This window comes from Oryctolagus cuniculus, chromosome 1 (genome assembly GCF_964237555.1).
Source record: "Oryctolagus cuniculus chromosome 1, mOryCun1.1, whole genome shotgun sequence".
Lineage (NCBI taxonomy): Eukaryota > Metazoa > Chordata > Mammalia > Lagomorpha > Leporidae > Oryctolagus > Oryctolagus cuniculus.
In genome coordinates, this window is record NC_091432.1 from 96,818,484 (window position 1) to 96,841,456 (window position 22,973).

A 22,973-nucleotide genomic window follows, 5' to 3' on the forward strand; every position below is an offset into this window, starting at 1 on the left:
ATTTAGAGAAGCAAAAGTCCCAAAATAGCCAATTCTATATTGAAGAAGAAAAGAATTGTAAGACTGGCAGTACCTGACTTTAATATTTACAATAAACTACAGTAATCAGAGCATATGATATTGGTGAAAGGATGGACACACAGACCAAAGAAATAGAGTAGGAAGTCCAGAAATAGATTCACATGCATATAGTCAGTGCATCTTTGACATAGGAGCAAAGACAATGCAATAAGACTAAGATAGTGGTTTTAGCAAAAAGTGCTAAATAGATGAACATCTGCATGGAAAAATATGAATCTAGACAAAGACCTAACATCTTAACAGAAACGAACACAAGGGGGCCAGAGTTGTGCCATAGTGGGTAAAGCACTGACTGAGATGCCAACATCCTGTATAGGTACTGATTCGTGTACCAGCTTCTCCATTTCCAATCCAGCTCCCTGCTAATGGCCTTGGAAAAGCAGCAGAAGATGGTCCAGGTTGAAGTCAGGAGTTCAGAAATCAAGTTTGCCACTCACCTTGTTGTCAGAAACACCACTATTTGAGCCATCATCTGATGCTTTCCAGGGTGCACATTGGCAGGAAGCTGGAATTGAGAGCAAAGCCAGGACTCAAACACAAGTGGGTTTGTTATGGTATGTGCATGTCCCAAGTGGTAACTTAATTGCTGTGCTAAACACATGCTGTTTTCCTATATTTCAAACAAGCAGGCTCACATTTTTATTTTTCACTGGACCTACAATTTTTGTAAAAAATTTCTAATATCAGGTCATAAAACAAAATGGGAGTGGGGAATACAAAAGCTGTATTTTCAGGAAGAGTGCAAGAAGGTGGACTAGGGAAGCTGAAATTGTATTAAAATTTACCTCATATACATTTTTGCTCTTCTCAAAGCTTTCCCAGCTGAAAATTAAACTACAACGTTAGATGGCAATGAAAATTTTATCATTCTCAACCTGAGGAAGACCTCTCAAGTTTTTAATGATGCCTGTGAGGGACAAAGTATAAAAATGTGATCATATATCACAAAATACCATATAGTCAGCTCTGTTTTGTGAGTGCTTAAAATTTTTGAACAAGAAGAGAAATCTCTAATACTCAGGGTGATTCATGAAGAGTAAGAAAGTGAGGAAATGCTCAAGAATTTAATAAATAAGAGAAGTTAACTACATGTATTGTTGTTAAGTTTTATCTCCTCATCCTGTATCAAACCAGTGACATTTATTTCCTCTAGAATGGAATTTTTCTTCAGTTGTCTGGTCAATGATGTGTATTGAGAGAGGCAATCATGTTTATAAACCAGTCAACAGTATTAGCAAGTTAATGATCTTTTAACCTTCAACAGTATAAATCTAACAATTTTTAATTTCATACAATTATTTAATGATGGCAAAACAAAAAGTCTTCAGTGTGGTTTTTGACAAATTGCACAGCAGTCATATTGAGACTAATTGTCAGTTTGAAAGTAATATTGTTTTCAGATTATTCTAAAAAAAACGGCAATTTATTTTAACCTGGCAAAAAATTGTAATGATCAAATTAAAACCTTCTGTGAAATAAAGCAGAAGGTTATCATCTAAGTAGTGGTAAAGAATTTGCCAAGTGTTATTTAAGTAATTTTTTTAAGATTTATTTATTTATTTGAAAGTCATAGTTACAGAGAGAGATAAGGAGAGGCAGAGAAAGAGAGAGGTCTTCCATCCACTGGTTCATGCTTTAATTGGCTGAAATGGCCAGAGCTGAGCCAATCCGAAGCCAGGAGCCAGGAGCATCTGGGTCTCCCATGCGGGTGTAGGGGTCCACGCCTTGGGCCATCCTGTACTGCTTTCCCAGGCCATAGCAGAGAGCTGGATCTGAAGTGGAGCAGCTGGGACTTGAACCAGTGCCCATATGGGAAGTCAGCACTGCAGGCGGCAGCTCTACCCGCTAGGCCACAGCACCAGCCCCTAAGCAATGGTTTTTACCAGAGCACCCCTTCATAGATGTTGGGTAATGGATAGAGATTACTATGAGAAAATTCCAGAGTGAACTTACCTAAAGAATCAAGTTTGTAAAAATAACAACAACAACAACAACAACAAAATGAAGCTCTCATGGAAGGAGCCTTGGAGACAAAGGGCTACTTGGCAAAGGTACAAAAGCAGGCAATGGTAAGAATGTTCCATCCCAGGTGAGGGGTTCCGGGCGGGTTCCGGATGACCAGCTCTTGCTTCCTGTGTCTGAGCGTCTTCAGAAGGTTAGGCCTTCCAAAAGAGACGAGTTTCAGAGATGGTGTGTACTGTGCAATTCAGAGAAAAGAGAATCCTGTATGCCCACCCTCTTATGTGCTCAGTAAACTAAGTGAACTTGCTACAACTTCATTTACAGGAGCATTTGTAATTTTAACTAGACCTGAAAAGAAACAGTCTTGATATTTTATTTTATTGCACATTTCATTTCAAAAGGAGATTTATTTAATACATTTAAAATTTATATTTCCAAATTTTATCTAGAGTTTGTTTTCTATTTTAAAAAGACATTTTTGCCCCTTTCAAAACTACCTAAAAATGTAAGTTGCCCTTGTTTGGTTTTAGTAATTTTTGGCCAAACTTCTTAACATTTTATTGTTTTTGTTTTTTCTGGAGTTTATTTTGATCTTAGAACAACAATAGGGACTGAGCATAATTTTCCCATGGAATGACTAAATGTCATCAAATGATTTACTGGATAATCTGTCTTTTCCCTACAGATGGTAGGTACCAATCTTATTGTATGACTTATTTCTCTGTGATTCTGAGTCTATTTCTGGACTGTCCTTTCTGTTCCATGTACATTTAATTTATTCCTGTCTGATGACATGCTGCTTTTATTTTTTTTTAAATATCTGGGAGAGCTAGTGCCTTATCATTAGCCAGGAATAGCATGAAAAAAAATAAATTTTTTACAAGTTTTTTATGTGTATGTGTGTGTGTGTTGTGTGTGTGTGTGTATTTGAACTCCATTACCACTTTTTCTAATTCTTAAAAATCTTGACACATTTCGTTAAATTGGTAAATGGTAATGTCTGTTATGTCAAATATTAACAATCTTTTCAGTTTAGGTTTCTGTTTGTATATATTCCTCTTATGGAAAAACTCAGATCTTTGAAGTTTCATTGTTCACCATTTTTTAAATTTTTATTTATTCATTTGAAAGACATAGAGACGGTCAGACAGAGAACACCTAGCTACTGGTTCACTCTCCAAAAACCCCCAACAGTCAGGCTTGGGCAAGGCCAAATCTGGCAATCCTGTTCAGTCTCCCATGTGACTGGCAGGGACCCAAGTACTAGAGCCATCACCTGCTGCCTCCAGGGCATATTAGCAGGTAGCTGGTATCAAGAACACAGCCAGGACTTGAACCCAGACTCTCCTTTATGGGATGTGTGCATCCCAAGGAGCGGCTTAACCCCTTGGTGAAAACTTCCCTTATTCTCTATCTAAATGTGTGATATCCTCACAGCTATATGGAAAAGACACTTTTTAAAAATATTACATTTTCCTCCCACTCACACCCCTCCTGAGTGGGAGGGAAATTATGGGGGGGGGGAAGCCATTGTAATCCATTAACTGTACTTTGAAAATTTATATTTACTAAATAAAAAATAAATTAAAAAATATTACATTTTTGCAGGCTAGCTGAGATCAGGCATAGGGAGAGGCATGAAAAAATCTAGGTAAGAAGGAAATTAGAGCGTATGTCCCTTCTTTTGTATCGAGCTTCTCTTCCATATTTTCTGCTCCTGACAGTGAATAACAAAGAGCTGAAGTTTTGTTTGGTGAGTTGGGAGTAGTTGGTTTCTTCCAAAAGAATAAAGGTCCATATAAATGGAAACTTTTAACTAAATATATGTAGAATATAGTGCATGCACTAGGAGACATGCTATCTATAGTAGCCTTTGAGAAGATATAAAATTAGATGCTCCCATCTACTCCCAAAGCTTTCCTTAACCAAGAATAAAGGAATCATAGTCTCTTTGGCTTTTTCAAAACTCATAGAACCCAAAAATATTCTAAGTGATAAATTAGAAATTATTAACTCAGAGAGATTGCTGCGCCCAAATTTGTACTGGCAAATAATGTTATATTGTTTTAAATATATAAATACATATTATTATATTACAAATATCATCTTTTCTTTGTTGTGCAAACCCAGTGGAGAATCTGTCCAATTTGTAATCTTGACTCTTTTACTTAACCCTTCACTAAAGGAATAATGCAGTAATTTAGACCATGGTGGACACCTGACCTAAGCTGAGCCATTCAGAATACATTCCTAGGAATTTTGAAATTCAATTAGATAAACTAAATCTGTTTGGGAGATTTTGTATGTAAACCATGAGCTCAGGAGCTCAGGAGCCCCTGCATACTTTGCACATGAATCTATCAACACAGAAGCATCATGTATAGTGTTGATAGATTCATAGAGAGATATAAAGAAGAAACAGAACCCAGGGAAAAATTAGGAGAAACCGGATGATTAGAGATTAGGAGTCCCTAATCTCAATAACTTTCTGAATTCACAGTGTCCTGATCTTGAGCTCTATAAGACATCTCTGAGCTTTCTCACTAAACCTTTCATTGTATTGTTATTTGGCTCAAAAGAGTCTCAGGTACCCCTGGATAGTGGTTTGATTTATATCCTTTCAGACCTTGGTATAAATATGAAACCTATTATTTGAGCAAATTACCTAACTTCTCTAATGCTTTTGAAAAGCTTTTAACATTAAAACTTATATTAAAGGCCACTGAAACATAGAGAATTATAAATACAGGGTTATTGACTACCTTGTGTGCTAATCTACCTTCATTAGACAAGTGATTTTATTTTTTAAAAAAATCAACTTCTTGCCAATAGTGTTAACAGCTTGAAATTGGTTTTGGTGGGAATATTATGCAATAAAAATTGGTAGGTGCTTTTTAAAAGCTGTTTTAAGATTGTTTACTAGTACACTATTAATTACGATCATAGAAGTAAAGGGCTTAGCACTCTGCCTGACCCATATGTCAGTGAATACAGTGGTATTATTATCAGAAAATTGTATTGTATATTCTAAATCAATGGACCTAAACAATCTGGTTGTTTGCATTATGAGAACATGTATCAGGCATCATTAGCAAATAGGTAAATCCTTTTCATTGCAGTTGATTCAAACTACAAAGAAGGGTATTAATCTGATTCTTCCAAAAAGTAAATACCAAGAGAGAATTAATATTCAGCCACCTAGGTACATGCAACAAGAGGAAAATATGCAGGATTCAGGTAGAGCCATTTAATCACAATGCAAAAAGAATCTACAACTCCTTCAAGATTGAAAAGAAAGAGGAAAAAAGTTGGAGAGGGTGGGCTGTCGCTCCCCCTCTTCATGGAGGAACGACACTAAACCCTGCCTAGGCTTCATATCCGAGTCACGGCACCATTATGTCGCTCCCCCTCTTCGTGGAGGAACGACACTAAACCCTGCGCTGTTCTTTCATCTGCTTGGCCCTCCCCGGGTTTGCTGCTGGTTCTTCCCGGGTTGGCTGCTGTCCCTTCCACCTCCGTGGAAGGGCGGTTCCCCCTGCCACTTTCCCCACTTCCGCGGGGGAGCGGCACACCGCCTGCCGGCTCTCTCGGGGGCTGCTCAGGTGTTCCTCAGGTGTTCCTGGTGCATGTTGTCTCTCTCCTCCTTTATAGTCCTCTTCCACCAATCCCAACTCTGCTACCCACACGCCGAGTACGCTGCTCTCCTCCAATCAGGAGCAGGTCCTACAGTTTATTGGTTGAACTGGAGGCAGCTGCGTAGAAGCTGTTTCCTCCTCTCCCAGCGCCATATTGTGGGAGAGCAGATGCATAGAATAAGTCTTAATTCCAGTAACAGTCTAGTCCGAGTTGCCCCCCACAGTGGGCTTCTAAGATGGCCGAGTCTCCAAGAAAGATTTGGCTGGTTGGCTTTCAGGAGATCTGTGCTTCTCCAAAGATGGATATGTCATTCTCCCTGAAGTGGCAGCCAGTAGCCTTAACCGCCAAGGCAGGGCAAGGCAGCACGCATTTTAGAGCCCACTGTGAGGGGCTGTTTCTCACCATTGCCCCTGCCCTTGGAGATCATCCAAACACATTCTCACAGCCAACGCAAGGAGCAAAATTTTTCATGTGTGCTACCTTTTCAGGTCCTACAGCTGCTCTCAGTGTTAGTGTGTTTAAAAGTCAACAGTAGAAGTAATTGAATGACAGAATCTTGGATCCTTGATCATGAATTTGAAATTTGAAACATGCACCTAGGTAATTTTTATATAGTAAAATATAGCAAAACAAAAACATGTTTCTCAGAGAATCTGTTTGCCTTGAAATTCTAAATTTATTTTAATCACTTTACCTTCTTAGGGAATATACTGTGTATACTTGTAAAATGCCAGTGACTACTTGTAGACATTCAGGAAGATAAAAACCTATGCAGTAGCACATTCATTCCCACCTAATTCTCATTTTCTATATGAAGTCAGGACTCTCAGTGGGTTAGTCTCACTTCAAACCCCAAACACACTGTTGCTTTCTTTGCTTCTTTCTTTCCAGTGGCCTTATTTTTGCTACATCTTTCATTATTTTGAATTTAATACCGTTTATCTTACCCACAGCTCTCTTGCCCATAAAACTGCCTCTATCTTCTTTTCTATTTTTCTTTATCTTATTTTGAGACTTATTTGTTCATTTCAAAGGCAGAGTTACAGCTAGAGGGACACATACACACACACACACACAGATTTTCCATCTGCTGGTTTATCCCCAAGATGGCCACAATGGCCAACCCTAGACCATACCGAATCCAGAAGCCAGAAGCCTCATCCAGGTCTCCCATGTGAGTGGCAGGGGCCCAGACACCTAGGCCATTTTTTGCTGCTTTTTCCAGGCCATTAGAAAGGAGCTGGATTGGAAGAGGAGCAGCCAGGATACTAACTGCTTCCCTGTTGGATGCCAACATCACTGGTCCTGGCTTTACGCACTATGACACAATAGTGGCCCCTTCTTTTCTGTTTTCAGCATCACCATCTCAATACAGTGGTTTACAAGAAACACTAAAAAATGGATTCTTGCAGTCATCTCTTCTGCAGTCTAAATTTTCAAGATGTTTCCTCTATTCATTATACAGAAGAGCTTTCTTCATGTGTAATCTGGATCACTTAAATTTCCTTCTCAATAACTTTACCTATCCAAAAAGAAAACCCTCCAAATCTATACTCTAAATATATATATTTAAATATGTAATTGATTGAACCGAGAGATGACATGAATTGTATGACACACTGGAGATTCAGTCTGAGTCTCTCCCCTTTTTGCAGTGGAGAGTTCAATAACTGTGCAACGCCTTTTGCAAATTGCAGCAATGAAATCAGCTTCATTTTTTTTATTGACCATTTTATTGAAAATCTATGAATTCTGCTTCTTGAGTCTATTATACTTAGCACTTTTCTAATTGATTAATTTGGTTAAATCTTAGCTAGAAGTTTATACATATTTCAAGAACAGATTCACAATATATTTATGTTCTCTATAGTCCTCAGCAGACTGTAATGTGTTGTGTGTGTAATAGAGTTTCCTGAATTAAAATGATAGTGGTGATGGGAGGATCTAGGAAGATTCAGAATATAAGAGAAGTGATTTAGAAGTTGAGAATATGGAAAATAGATGCAAAGTGTAACAAAGGAGAAAGGAGAATCACAACAGAATAATGAGTCCGAAGTGTGCAGTGGATCACAAGAATGCCTTTTTAATGTTGTTACTTGGGCAGTTTTCATTTTACATTGCATCAGGAAATGTTTCTCTGTTCAGAGACATTCACTAATTGCAACACTTGGAAAATAAGCTTTTCTCCATAATAACATAAAATACTTCAATTCAATGGAGCATTCTAAAATATCAAAGACTATCACTGCTGAATTTCACCCAGATTGATGGCCTCTGTTTCTGTTTGTATACACAAGCATGTAGTTTATATTTTTAATGTATCATAAAGAGATACAATCTCTTCCATTTATAGGCATGTGAAATATTGTTCCTGGAATATGCAGGGACTGAAGGGAGAATGCCAAGTTAAACTAAAGGAGTTTTTAAATTGAGAAGTTATATATGAAAGGAAAAGGCTAATATATACTTGACCAGTGCATTTCTTTTGAAAATGGAAACTAGAAATTATTACAGCTTCAATGTGTTATCCCCATAATAACTCAGCTGATAGCACCAGTGTCTATGTGATAAGAGCCTCAAAGAAAGGTGAAACAAAAGTCACACAGAATGACTCTAAAGTGAGAAGTTGCGTATAACTGACAGTTCTGAAAACAGTGAGGGGTCAATTTTGTGCACTTCAGCTGTTTTTATTCAAGAGGCTAACTCTCTGCTAAGGAGACTGATAACCTTCAAAAGTTTCCCTTTAACAAAAAAAGACACATTTGATTTGTCAATTAGAAGAGACTCCATCTGGAATAAGCTCATATAAACTCTAAGTAAATGTTAAGGATGGGATGAGATTAAGAATAATGTATTTAGTAGCAAACCCAGAATTATCCAGAGTTTTTCCTCTATCCATCACTCTTTCCCTACATTTATTAATATCTATTCCCTCGGGAGAATCCATGGTGGAGGAGACAGATAATGAGGAGGGGTTAGGACTTGAAAAACCCCGCAGCTTCCGGATGTGGTAGATCATTCTGCTCACCTATCAGTTGTGTCCACAAAGAAAATCTCTGATTAGCTGGGCTGAACCACTTGCAATAGCACCTGTTGTACATGGGTAGAACCAACAATAAAACTGGGTTGAAAGGTGACTCTTCCCTGAGGCCCCAGACAAATGTTATGCCTCACCAAGTGAAAGGCTTGTCGGCATCCCAGTGTGACTTGAAGAAGGAAACGCTAGCGGTGGGCTCATTTTTTCAACACAGGCTCATGTATAATCCTTCTGGTAAGGGCAGGTCTACTTCCAGAGACTGGAGCTGCATCAGTGTTTTCATTCTCAGCCAATGGAAGGGATCACTCCAGAGACTACTGGGAAGCCCTTTGCTGCAGAAACTTCTTTGAGAATGAAATGAGGAATGGGACAGAAAATGGGAAGGGTTGATCTGTTGTTTTTGTTTTTGAACTTAAGTTATACAAATTTCATGCATTTCATATATACAGATTCAGGAATATTGTGATACTTCCCACCCTATCCTTCCTCCTGCCCGTGCTCCCACACTTCTTCCTCCTCCCTCTCCTATCCCTTTTAATTTTTTCAAAGATCTATTTTCAGTTTCTTTTATATGCCTAAGATTATGCCTACACTAAGTAAAATGTTCAACAAATAGTGTAAAAAAAAACCAAAACACTGTTCCTGATCAGTCAAGAGAAGGGCTTTAAACAATCATCAAATCCCCCTTTCTACAGAGGACTGCTTGTCATAACAATGAAGCGTGATTTTACAAAACTGCTCCTTACAGTGATATAGTATTTTCTTGTAGAATTCTTAGAAACAATTGAAGCCAATTCAAACCTCTATTTAAGCTATTACTTGAACATTTGATTCTGAATTTTGTCCCTAAAAGTGATCATTTATAGGAAGCTGTTAGGCAGTCTATGGTATTGTACTGCATGATTTTTCCATCGGGCCCTACATGGTGCCTAGCAATGTCCCAGGCTTAATTTTGTGGAGGTCTGAAACTAAGTTTATGGAGGGCTTTAGTACTTGATGAAGTTGTTCTACCTCAGTCTGTTGGGAAACCATCCCTCAGACTCAGAGTCTCCAGAATTGACCAAGTCCGCATTGCTATGCAGGAGAATGGAGTGTTTGAATTCACTTGCATTCTTCACTCTTTTTTTATTTTTATTTATTTATTTTTTTGACAGGCAGAGTTAGACAGTGAGAGAGAGAGACAGAGAGAAAGGTCTTCCTTCCATTGGTTCACCCTCCAAATGGCTGCTATGGCCGGCACACTGCGCCAATCCAAAGCCAGGAGCCAGGCGCTTCTTCCTGGTCTCCCATGCAGATGCAGGGCCCAAGGACTTGGACCATCCTCCACTGCCTTCCCAGGCCACAGCAGAGAGCTGGACTGAAAGAGGAGCAACCGGGACAGAATCTGGCACCCCAACTGGGACTAGAACCCGGTGTGCTGGCACCTCAGGTGGAGGATTAGCATAATGAGCCGCAGCGCCGGCCGCATTCTTCACTCTTTAGCACTATGATATATTGCCTAACAGATGAGACAAACCATTGCAAATCAGTGAGTCACAGCTCCCAAGAAGGCTGTGCCTATAACAGGTACTTAGGTCAATGGTCCCTGCTTTGCCAATTATACATACATATAACTAAGTGATAGTTTTGTTGGAGCGGTTTTCCCTTGCATGGATGAGGAAAGATAAATTTCGAGAAATAGGTGGATGTTATGTTTGAGGACTGTTATATCATGCTGAGGTAGTTGAACATTATCTGATATAATGTAATTAAATAAAGAAATATAAAGTAGTTAAAGATTCTGTAAAATAGGAGGTGAAATTTATTGTAATAGGAAAATACATATTTGTTGTATGGATTAGAGAAAAAAAATGTGAGGTACAAAAATTTGTTTAGGGGTTGTCAGTATAAATCAGAGATTAAGTGAAAACTTAATCCTTGTTTAGAGTTGTAAGAAAAGGAAGAGGGAGAGAAATGACAGTCATATGGACTTTCATGAGCAGAATACTAAGATTGCTTCCCTCAAGCAATCTTAAGAATGACCCACATAAATTATTTCAGACTTCCGGTTGAAGTCCATGTGATTAATAGCAAGTGTGGAACTTCTGGAATACAGCTGTGAAAAGCCAGAAGCGTTCACACGCTCCTGCCTCTTTGGCCAGACTCCTGGTTTGGAGCCTCCCCTATCTTAACTGTTCTAATCTCTCCAAGAATCCCTTTCATAGAATTGTGGTTGAATTATTCTAGAAGGGTTGAGCCAAATATACAGAAGAGGTGATTTTGTATAAATCACCAGAAACTCGATTCCACTCTACCTCTGTAGGTGTCCATTTATTTTCAGAGAAATCATGAGAAAAACAATGGGAAACAAGCCTTTGTATCTATTGGAAATACTATATTAAAGCTCACTGATTCATCCCCTGGGTGTGCATCTTTCCCAAAGAATTATTCAGAGCTAGTTCATGTCTGTGTTCAGCAAACCAGGATGCATGCTGACTCAACACCCATCAATTTCTTCTGCAGACTGAGGTAAATGACTCCATGCAGCTAGTGCCTCCCTGCCATTCCCAGGTGTGGGGTGTCTGTCAAGAGTTCTTTTCATGTGCTTTCTAATGCTTTTGCTGCTGTTTCTGTATTACAAGGCAAACTCTAAAGTTTGAAACCATGCCAACTAATGTAGACATCGACACAAAAGCCATCTGGCCCCTGTCACTAGCACTGATATAAACATGTTTTTCAATATCTCTGCTCCCTCCTCTCCTTGGAGTTCTATAAATACTAGCACTCAGAAAGGTCTGCTAGTTCTTTTACTTCTTTGGACACGATGATCAGACATTGATTCTGATACTGTTAACCTATAATTTAATACTCAGTCCCTGGTCCCCTCATCACAAACCTATTCTAACATGAGTCATCAGGCCTTTTATTATCTAGCTGCTGCCTAGCTTACTACTATCATCTAGTTATAGTGAAGTATTTGCAGTTAGGATAAATTCCCAAGATCTTACACACCTATGAGATTTAGCATACACTGTTTCACTCTCCAGAATATATCTATTTTTCCTTTGAATCTATTACCTTAAATGCTATCGACCATCATGTCTTAGTGTGGATACAGATTCCTTTGAAAAAGTTTCCCCGACTAGGAAGACTTTTTTTTTCCTTTACCTCTTCTGTACCTTCATAGGAAGCTGTGTTTATGGGCAATGTAGAATTTAAAAACTTGGCATTAGGACTATTACAGACCTTAGTTCCAGCCTGAACGTTGCCACTCATGAGCTATGTAAACTTGGAAAGTTGCTTAATCACTTTTAATTGTGTCTTCTGTAAGACTGGAAGAAAAACCTCTTCCTGTGTCACAGATTTATGAGATTAAAGGTTAAGTAAAATACAGATAATGAAAACTAAGCACAGTTCCTGGAGCATTCTTTTGAAGTGGCATTTCATCACTGTCTTTCCAACACATACGGCAACCTTAGTGTAATCTGGTAACAAACTTCATCTCATTCCCGCACAGACTCTCTTCTGAGTCATAGCTACAGCATTCCTAGTTTAAATACATTTAAGAGACATTGGAGCAAGAAAAGCAACTGAGCAGTCTCTGCATGTAAGCATCTCTGCTTGCCCAAGTCCTACTGTCAAGCCCAGTCATACCCAGAGAACAATGTGTCATGTTTTCAGGCTGGCATGAGGTATTGTCTTAAGTCTATCAACTGCTTGACTTTGCAATTTTATGACATTTTGTTTTATCAGAACCATGCTCCTCATCATTTTCTTTTGTAACACAGAAAGGCCATGAGACCACTTTGTGGGGCATAACTTCCAAAGCCTCTTTTTCTGTCTCCAGGAAGACAGAAACTCAGCTCTTTAGTAATCTCGGTGGCCTCTGATTTGTAAATAGGGTCCAACAGAATTTCACTTTCTTGGGATTTTTTCCAAAGAAGGAACCATTGGAAGATGCATTATTAATGTGTAAAAGAAGTGGGCTAAAATAATGCAGCACGTTTTAACTGACAACCATTCCCACTTCCCTTGTTCTAACCTCATCAGAGGGAGATTTATTTTTGATGCTTGAAGGACAAATAAAATCCATAGATATTTATAATATATTTGCATGTTTGAGAAGAAAATTATTTTTCTTAGATGTGATTAGAACTTTTTAAAGCAAAATTTGACATAATTTAGTGAACACTATTAAGAGATTCAGCACTATTTTTTTAGAAAGCTTTTATTTAAAAATTTAAATTTCATAGGTACAGCTTTTGGAATATAGTAGTTCTTCCTCCCATACCCACCCTCTTAACCTCACTCCCATCCCACCTCTACTCCCTCTCCCATCCCGTTCTTCATTGATTCATTTTTAATTATCTTTAATACAGAAGATCAACTCTATACTAATGAAAGATTTCAACACTCTGCACCCTTACAGACACACAAAGTATAAAGTACTGTTTGAAGACAAGCTTTACCATTAATTCTCATAGTATAACTCTCTGTGTGATATCCCCATATTGTTTCCTAACACAATGTCTATTTCATTTTCTTCCTGTTTACTACAAACCATTTAAGAGGTTCTGTGTCCAACATGCACTAGGACATTGATTCTAACTGCAGTGCCTGAAAAATATGTGATCTTTCCTTATTTCATTTTTTATTTGGAAATGGGCATCCAAAACTGTCTAACTGGGTCATAATCTTTGATAATATTATTCTCAAGTAATCTATCTAATAATTTATTTTTAGTAATGATGACTCACATGAATGTTCAAAGGCCTGCTGGATGGACTACTGCTAATATCTTTAGAAATCTGTGTACCTATTCATTTTTTTTTTTTTGACAGGTAGAGTGGACAGTGAGAGAGAGAGAGAGAGAAAGGTCTTCCTTTGACGTTGGTTCACCCTTCAATGGCTGCTGCGGCCAGTGCGCTGCAGCAGGCGTACCGCGCTGATCCGATGGCAGGAGCCAGGTACTTCTCCTGGTCTCCCATGGGGTGCAGGGCCCAAGGACTTGGGCCATCCTCCACTGCACTCCCTGGCCACAGCAGAGAGCTGGCCTGGAAGAGGGGCAACTGGGACAGAATCCGGCATCCTGACCAGGACTAGAACCCGGTTTGCCGGCACCGCAAGACGGAGGATTAATCTAGTGAGCTGCGGCGCCGGCTCCTATTCATTTTTGAAAATCACTAATTTGACAAGGCCATAGCAATGTGGAAGTTCTCTTTTCTCTTCAGAAAAAAGTACATCCTTCTTTGGTGGCCACTTCTTTCCACTGTGATCTTACCCACAGAGGTCCTTCATGTAGAACATTTTTTGCCACAGTGTCTTGGCTTTCCATGCCTGAAATGCTTCCCTGGACTCTTCAGACAGACCAGAATATCTTAAAGGGAGGATAATGAGGTCAGAGTGCTACTTAAAGCAATTGTCATTCTATGAGTCCACCGTATGTACTGCTTCCCATATTGGAGCATTGACTCCTTTTTTATTTTATTATTATTACCAAACACATAGTCCTGTTTATATGATTACTTTAACACTTGATCCTATCAATATGATCACTTTACCATTTAATCCTATCCATATGAACTCTGTAACATTTAAGCTGCTATTTTTACCAGTGAGCTAAAGGGAATTTGGATCCCATGGCAAAATTTTAAACTGTATCCTTAAAAGTAAGGCCATAGGAATGTATGCAGAACTATACTGTTTTATGGTTACAAACTTCATACATTTCACAATTACACACTCCCACCCTCTCCTCTTCACTTTCTTATTCTCACTCTTATTTATTACCAAGATCTATTTTCAACTAACTTTACACCCATATGGTTAACTCTATGTTAAGTAAAGAGTTCAATAATCAATATGAAAGAAAAAGATAAGGAAAATATGATAAGGGAAAAGAAAAGAGAAACAAAAATTTTTAAAAAAGTGTTCCATAACAGTCAAGAGAAGGGCTGTTCAAAATCATTGCTTCTCAAAGTGTCAATTTCATTTCTATAAGTTGCCTTTTGGGTTCTCTATTAGTTGTCACAGTTCAGGGAGAACATATAAAATTTCTCCCTTTGAGACTGTTTATTTCACTAAGTATGACGTTTTCAAATTTTTTCCATTTTGCTGCAAATACCTGGATTTCATTTTTTATTGCTGTGTAGTATTCCACAGTGTACATATCCCATAATTTATTTATCCAGTCTTCAGTTGACAGATATTTGGATTGATTCCTTGTCTTGGTTATTGTGAATTGAGCTACAAATAGCTCTTTCATATTCTGATTTCATTGCCTTTGGGTAGATTCCCAGGAGTGAGATGGATCATGTGGTAGATCTATATTAAGATTCTTGAGGTAGATCCATACTGTCTTCCATAGTGGCTTTACCAATTTACCTTCCCACCAATAGTGAATTAGGGTACCACTTCCCTCCACATCATCACTAGCATTTGTTGTTTGTTGATTTTTGTATGAAAGTCATTCTAACTTGGGTGAGGTGAAACATAATTGTGGCTTTGACTTGCATTTCCCTGATGGCTAGTGATGCTGTGCATTTTTTCATGTGTCTATTGTCCATTTTCATATCCTCTTTAAAAAAAAATGTCTATTTAAGTCCTTGCCCATTTCTTAACTGGTTTGTATTATTGTTCTGTTTCTTGATCTCTTTATATATTCTGGCTATTAATCCTTTATTGGTTGTATAGTTTGCAAATGATTTCTCCCATTCTGTTGGTTGCCTCTACACTTTCATGATTGCTTCTTTTGCAGTGCAGAGGCTTCTCAATTTGATGTAATCCCATTTGTTGCTTTTGTCTTTGATTGCCTGTGCCTCTGGGGTCTTTTCCAAAAACTCTTTGTCTATGCTGATGTCTTGTAGGGTTTCCCCAAAGTTCTCTAATAATTTAATGGTATTAGGTATAGATTTAGGCCTTTAGTCCATGTTGAGTGGATTTTAGTGAAAGGTGTAAAGTGTGTGTCTTGCTTCATGCTTATTCATGTAGTCATCAAGTTTTCCCAGCACTATTTGCTCCAGGGAATGATTTTTAGCTCCTTTGTCAGTTAAGTTGGTTGTAGATGCTTATATTGATTTCAAGTGTTTCTATTCTGTTCCATTGATATATTCATCTGTTTTTTTGTACTAGAAATGGCTCTTTTGATTATAACTGCCATATGATATATATTAAAACCTGGTTTTGTGATACGTCTGGCCTTGTTTTTGTTGTGTAAGATTGCTTTAGCTATTCATGGTCTCCTGTGTTTCCATATGAATCTCAGCATAATGTTTTCTAAATCTGAGAAGAATGTCACTGGTATTTTCATTGGTATTGTATTGAATATGTAATTTAGTTTTGGTAGTATGCACATTTTGATGATATTAATTCTTCAAAACCCTAAACATGGAGGATTTTTCCATTTTTTGTATCTTCTGTTTCTTTAATGTTTTGTAATTGTCATCATAGAGATCTTTGATTTCCTTGGTTAAATTGTTTCACAGTGTTTGATTTTGTTTTAGCTATTGTGAATGGAATTGATCTTAGAAATTCTTTTTTTAGCCATGACAGTGTCTGTGTATATAAAAGCTGTTTATTTTTTAATTTTTTTTTACTTATGTGAAAGGCAGAACTATAGAAAGGCAGAGAGAAAGAAAGGCCCTCTACCTGCTTCAAAGAATTTGGGAGGATTCCTCCCCCCCTCACCTTCTATTATTTTGAATAGTTTGAGAAAAATTGGAGTTAGTACTTTAAATATTTGGTAGAATTCAGCAGTGAAGCCATCCAGTCCTGGACTTTTCTTTGTTGGAGGATCTTTATTACTGATTTGAGTTCTGTCTTGGTTATTGTTCTGGTTAGGTTTTCTATGCCTTCAAGGCTCCTTTTAGGTAGGTCATATGTGTTCAAGAATCTATCCATTATTTCTAAATTTGCCATTTTGTTGGCACACAGCTCTTTGTAGTAATTTCTGATGATTCTTTTTATTTCTGTGGTGTAAGTTGCTACATTTCTTTTTTCACCTATAACTTTGTTAATTTGGGTATTTTCCCTCCTTTTTTTGGTTAATTGGGCCAGTGGTGTGTCAATTTTATTTACTCTTCAGAAAAACAGCTCTTCATTTTGCTAATCTTTTGTATTGTTTTTATTAGTTTTGGTTTTGTTGATTTCTTCTCTAATTTTAATTATTTCTTTTCTCCTACTAGTTTTGGGTTTGGTTTGCAGTTGTTTTTTCTTTTTCTTTTTTTTTTTTTTTTTGACAGGCAGAGTGGACAGTGAGAGAGACAGAGAGAAAGGTCTTCCTTTTTTTTCCCCATTGGTTCACCCCACAATGGCCACTGCGGCCAGCACACCACGCCAATCCAAAGCCAGGAGCCAGGTGCCTCCTCCCGTTCTCCTATCTGGGCCATCCTCCACTGCACTCCCGGGCCACAGCAGAGAGCTGGACTGGAAGAGGAGCTACTGGGACAGAATCCGGTGCCCCGACTGAGACTAGAACCTGGGGTGCTGGTGCCACAGGCAGAGGGTTAGCCTAGTGAGCCGTAGTGCCAGCTTGCAGTTGTTTTTCTAGGCTGTAGGATGGAAAGCTCTGTAGATATCTGTTAGGTCCATTTGGTCTCTTGTGTCAATTAATTTTGTTGTTTCCTTGCTGATTTTCTGTCTGGTTGATTTGTCCATTACTGCAAGTAGGATATTGAAGTTCTGCATTACTGATGTATTGGAGTCTATATTTCCATTTAAATCCATTAATATTTCTTTTAAATAGCCCTGTACAGGTGCCCTGTAATTAGGTGCATATATATTTATAATCACATCTTCTTATTGAATTTATCCCTTAATCATTACTTATTGCTCTTCTTTTTCTCTTTTAACAGTTTTTTTAAAGTCTATTTTGTCTGATATTAAGATGGCTACACCAGCTCTTTTCTTGGTTTCTGTTGGCATGGATTATCTTTTTCCATCCTTTCAATTTTATTCTGTGATTATTGTTGATGAGATGTATTTCTTGGAACCAGTAAATAGATGGGCTTTCTTATTAAATCTGTTCAGCCAGTCTGTGTCTTTTAACTGGAGAATTGAGGTCATTTACATTCAAGGTGAGTATTGTGAAGTAACTACTTGTCCTGCCATATTTCCATAAATAGTCCTATTTTTACTGTGGGTTTCCTTTGTACTTTTTGTGGGCAATTTTCTGCCTCCACTTTCTTTCATGTCCCTGTTTCTGTTTGTAGCATATCCATGAGCATCTTTTGTAGGGTAGGGCAGGTAGTGACCAATTCCTTCAATTTCTGTTCATTATGGAAGGTTTTTTATTTTACCTTCATTCACAAATGAGAGATTTTCAGGATAAAGTATTCTGGGTTGACAGGCTTTTTTTTTTTTTTTCTGTTAAGACTTGGAATATATCTTGCCATTCTCTCAGCTTGTATGGCTTCTGATGAGAAGTCTGCTGTGAGTCTAATTGGGGTTCCTCTAAATGTAATCTGGCATTTCTCTTGTGCACATTTTAGAATCATTTCTTTATGTTCTACTATGGAGAGTTTACTACAATGTGTCATGGTGAAGATCTTTTCCAGTTATGTCTATTGGGAGTTCTATTTGCTTCCTATACTTGGATGTCCTCTACTTTCTCCAAATTGGGGGAAGTTTTCTGTTATTATTTCACTAAAAGACCTTCCAATTCTTTCTTTTTCTATACCTTCAGGAACTCCTAGGACCCATATGTTGGGTTGTTTGAGAGTATCCTATAGATTCCCAGCAGTGTTTTTTATTTTTCTAATTTCTTCATTTTGTTTTTGTTCTGACTGTGAAATTTCCAGATATGTGTCTTCTAGTTCAGATATTCTTTCTTCTGCCTCATCTACTCTACTGTTAAGACTTTCCACTGGATTTTTTATTTGATCTGTTGAATTCTTCATTTCTAGTATTTTATTTGATTTCTCTTTAATATCTCAATTTCATGGGAACATTTTTCACTCATAGCATGCATAGTTTTCTTTAGTTCGTGAATTTGCTTCTGATTGCTTCTAAATAATTCAATGATTAGTTCTCTGAATTCCATTTCTCGCATTTCCTTAATCTCTTCATCTTCACCTTCTAATATTGAAATGTTGTAGTGTTCCTTTCGAGGATTCATAGTGTCTTCCTTATTCTGATTTCTTAATTTTGTTTTCCTTTTTTTTTGGCATTTGTGTAGTTCTTTTTATCATCTGATGGCTTTTATCTTTGGCTTGTCTCTGTGGCTTAGTGGGACATATATACTTTTCAGTAAATTCCAAGAGGTGTCTGCTGGTTGTGACCAGCGTGCTGTGTTCAGTATTCCAGGGTGGGACAAGTATCCAAGGTAAGACCCCTGTTGGACTTGGTAGTTCTCCTGTGGTTATCTGGATGGAGAAGAATGGTCACCTCTGTTGGTGTGACCTGCCCTTTTCCTCACAGCTGCAGGATGCCCCGCTGTACTCACTACTCATCTGCACATTTGATCTGTGGAGTCTTTCATATGAGCATGATTCCCTCTGTTATGAGCTGCTATAGGTAACCAAGGAGCTTCGGGGTGCAGAGAAGCACTCTGTGGTTGCCCAGGGCCTAGCCACACTCTGTCTCCTCTTTTGCAGTCACTTTTTTCTCAGACTCAGCTCCCAAGGCTCTCTGTGTTGTGGATTGTCAGTGGGGACACTCAACCCCACTAGCCAGTCCTTTCTATAACAAAACTAAGGTGTTCCCAGAGCTGCTGTCTCTGTGTGGTCCTCCCAACCAGCTTTGGTGTGTGGGGAGTTAGGGAACGGGGTTTTTTTCCCTGGTTAGGTCTTGGATCCCGGGTGTGCAGAGCCCCCAGTCACTGAAGCTCTGCTCATTTCTTGATGGTACTGGGGAGGTAGGAGAATCCCATAGATGGGGCTTCTCCACCCCTCTCATTGCTGGGCAACTGACAGTACAGCTTGCATGAAAGGGGAAGGAATTATGAATTATAGCACTCACTGTTTGGGTGGGGGGCAAAGTGACCATGACTATTGCTGGACACATGCATGGGAGGTGGGAGTGACAGCAACCTGCCTGCATCAAAAGAAGATGGCGTGACCTTCCTCCTGGCTGGATGCAGGTCTCTGCTATAGCCAGGGGGACAAATAGGGAGAGAGAGGTGCACCACCTCCTTATTTATTTATTTATTTTTTCTCTTCTGGTCTCTACTGTCCCAGGGGGCTTGCATGGAACTTCAAAAGCAGTTCACCAAGCTCTTTCTCCCACTGATATCCACAGCATTGTGGGATTGTGCACCCATGGATTTCCGTCTCACCTGGTCTGCCAGGACAGGCGTCCTCCTCCTTGGGTCCAAGCTTTTGTTGTTGTTGGAGGTGGGTTTTTTTTTTTTGCATATTTACTCTTTCCCATGGCTTTATATTAGGAATGTACTTTATTCCCTTTTAAAATATTAATTTCACCCCACGCGCATCTGACTGTCCTGTCACTAGTCTGGCATCTTGGAACCCCCCCCCAAATAATTAATTTAAATGGGGTCGTTATTGCAGGCCATAATCCACTCTCTGTCCTTATAAGAAGAAGCAATTTGGGCCCACAAATTTAGTCCCAATTAAACACATGCATGCAAAAATGGCCATGTAGGGGTTCAGTGAGTAGACGGTCATCTGCAAATCAAAAGGAGAAGTCTCAGAAGAAGCCATGCCTACCAATTCCTTGATCTTGGACCTCTAACATTCAGAATGGCAAGAAAATATTTTTTCAATTTTTTAAGATATTTGCTCTGTTTTATTTTACTATGGAATCCCTAGCAAAAGAGACACCATTAATTAATTAATTAATTAGTGTTCCTCTTTTATAGCGGAGGAAATGAGAAGTCAGAAAATGTTAAGTAATCTCTTAATGTCCTGCATCAAGGTCTAAGTATAATTTGGATTAACATTTGATTTGTTGTGCTGTCAGAGTCTAAGAAATGTTTCCTTTCCTTACAGTCTTCTGTTTGCCACAATCTGAATTTCCTACTGACAAGCTGTTGATTGTTACCTAAATAGATCAGAATTCCACATACCATAATCACCCAAATTTTACACATGGTCATGGGGTTTTATGAATTTTTTGAGTAATGACATATGTCATAAGACTTTTTCAGTTGTTAAATTAAAATTAACTTCCAAGGTGCCTGGTGTTTCTGAAAATTTTATTAAATCTAGAAGCAAAATATAATAATTGTGAAGTTTTGAAATTTGGCATGCACATAACTACATAATGGTAGTAGTTATGTAATAGGCAGTTGAAACATTACAAATTCACCTGAGTCATTTTGCCTTTGCCTTTGAAATAGACATCACAGAATAATCAAAATAGACAAAATGGAAACTCTGTAACCCATAATCAAAATTTTCTGCAATAGCAAATTAATTTAAAAATATATTTTTAGTTATATTTCAGCTGAAAAAATAATCTAGGAGACATATCTTCAAATCTAGTAGATATATCTTCATTTTTAATACTTAAAAAGTTATTTTAAAGAAAGTATTTGAAAAACTCTGTGTCTACAAGTCCATGTTATTGCCATGCCTTTTAAAAATGTATTAGGCCAGCGCCGTGGCTCAGTAGGCTAATCCTCTGCCTTGGGGTGCTGGCACACCGGGTTCTAGTCACGGTCGGGACGCCGGATTCTGTCCCGGTTGCCCCTCTTCCAGGCCAGCTCTCTGCTGTGGCCCGGGAGTGCAGTGGAGGATGGCCCAAGTGCTTGGGCCCTGCACCCCATCGGAGACCAGGAGAAGCACCTGGCTCCTGGCTACTGATCAGCGCGGTGCGCCGGCCGCAGTGTGCCGGCCGCAGCGGCCATTGGAGGGTGAACCAACAGCAAAAGGAAGACCTTTCTCTCTGTCTCTCTCTCTCTCACTGTCCACTCTGCCTGTCAAAAAAAATGGTATTAGAATTTTTAACTTTCATACAATATTCGACTAATAATTGTATATTGTAAATTCTGTAACTTGTTTTTTTTTTATTTTTATTTTTTTTAAACTTTTATTTAATGCATATAAATTTCCAAAGTACAACTTATGGATTACAATGGCTTCCCCCCCATACCGTCCCTCCCACCCACAACCCTCCCCTTTCCCACTCCCTCTCCCCTTCCATTCACATCAAGATTCATTTTCGATTATCTTAATATACAGAAGATCAGCTTAGTATACATTAAGTATGGATTTCAACAGTTTGCTCCCACACAGAAACATAAAGTGAAAAATAATAGATGATTTTTTTTAAATGATGATGAAATCAGATCAGACCTATTGTCATGTTTAATCCCAGTGAGAGTCAAGTTGGGAACTGATAATTTCTTTTTTTTTTTTTTTTTTTTTTTTTTTTTTACAGAGGATCAGTTTAGTATGCATTAAGTAAGGATTTCAACAGTTTGCACCCCCATAGAAACACAAAGTGAAATATATTGTTTGAGTACTCGTTATAGCATTAAATCTCAATGTACAGCACATTAAGGATAGAGATCCTACATGAGGAGTAAGTGCACAGTGACTCCTGTTGTTGACTTTACCAATTGACACTCCTGTCTATGGCATCAGTAATCTCCCTATGCTCCAGTCATGAGTTTCCAAGGCTATGGAAGCCCTCTGAGTTCCCCAACTCTTATCCTGTTTAGACAAGGTCATAGTCAAAGTGGAGGTTCTCTCCTCCCTTCAGAGAAAGGTACCTCCTTCTTTGAAGACCTGTTCTTTCCACTGGGATCTCACTCACAGAGATCTTTTGCCAGAGTATCTTGGCTTTCCATGCCTGAAATACTCTCATGAGCTTTTCAGCCAGCTCCGAATGCCTTTAGGGCTGATTCTGAGGCCAGAGTGCTATTTAGGACATCTGCCATTCTATGAGTCTGCTGAGTATCTCACTTCCCATGTTGGATCACTCTCCCCTTTATTTACTCCATCAGTTAGTGTTAGCAGGTACTAGACTTGTCTATGTGCTCCCTTTGACTCCCAGTCCCTTCACCATGACCAACTGTGAACTGAAACTGATCACCTGGAACAGTGAGATGGCATTGGTACATGCCACCTCGATGGGATTGAATTGGAATCCCCTGGTATGCTTCCAACTCCACCACTTGGGGCAAGTCAGCCTGAGCATGTCCCAAATTATACATCTCTTCCCTCTCCCATTCCCACCACCATGTTCAACAGGGATCACATTTCAGTTAATTTTCAACACTTAAGAATAACTGTGCATCAATTACAGATCTAAACCAGTCATATTAAGTAGAACAGATAAAAAAACTACTAAGAGGGACAATGTATTAAGTTGTTCA

General features: G+C 38.6%; 1 long non-coding RNA gene across 1 annotated transcript in view; it reads right to left on the bottom strand.

The window, feature by feature from the left end:
• Positions 1–18,775: 18,775 nt before the first annotated feature.
• LOC127483293 (uncharacterized) overlaps positions 18,776–22,973 on the bottom strand; it is a 37,145-nt gene continuing 32,947 nt past the window's right edge. The window contains exon 4 of the long non-coding RNA XR_011384805.1: positions 18,776–20,316. This is a non-coding gene — a long non-coding RNA (uncharacterized lncRNA). The remainder of the gene's footprint in view (positions 20,317–22,973) is intronic.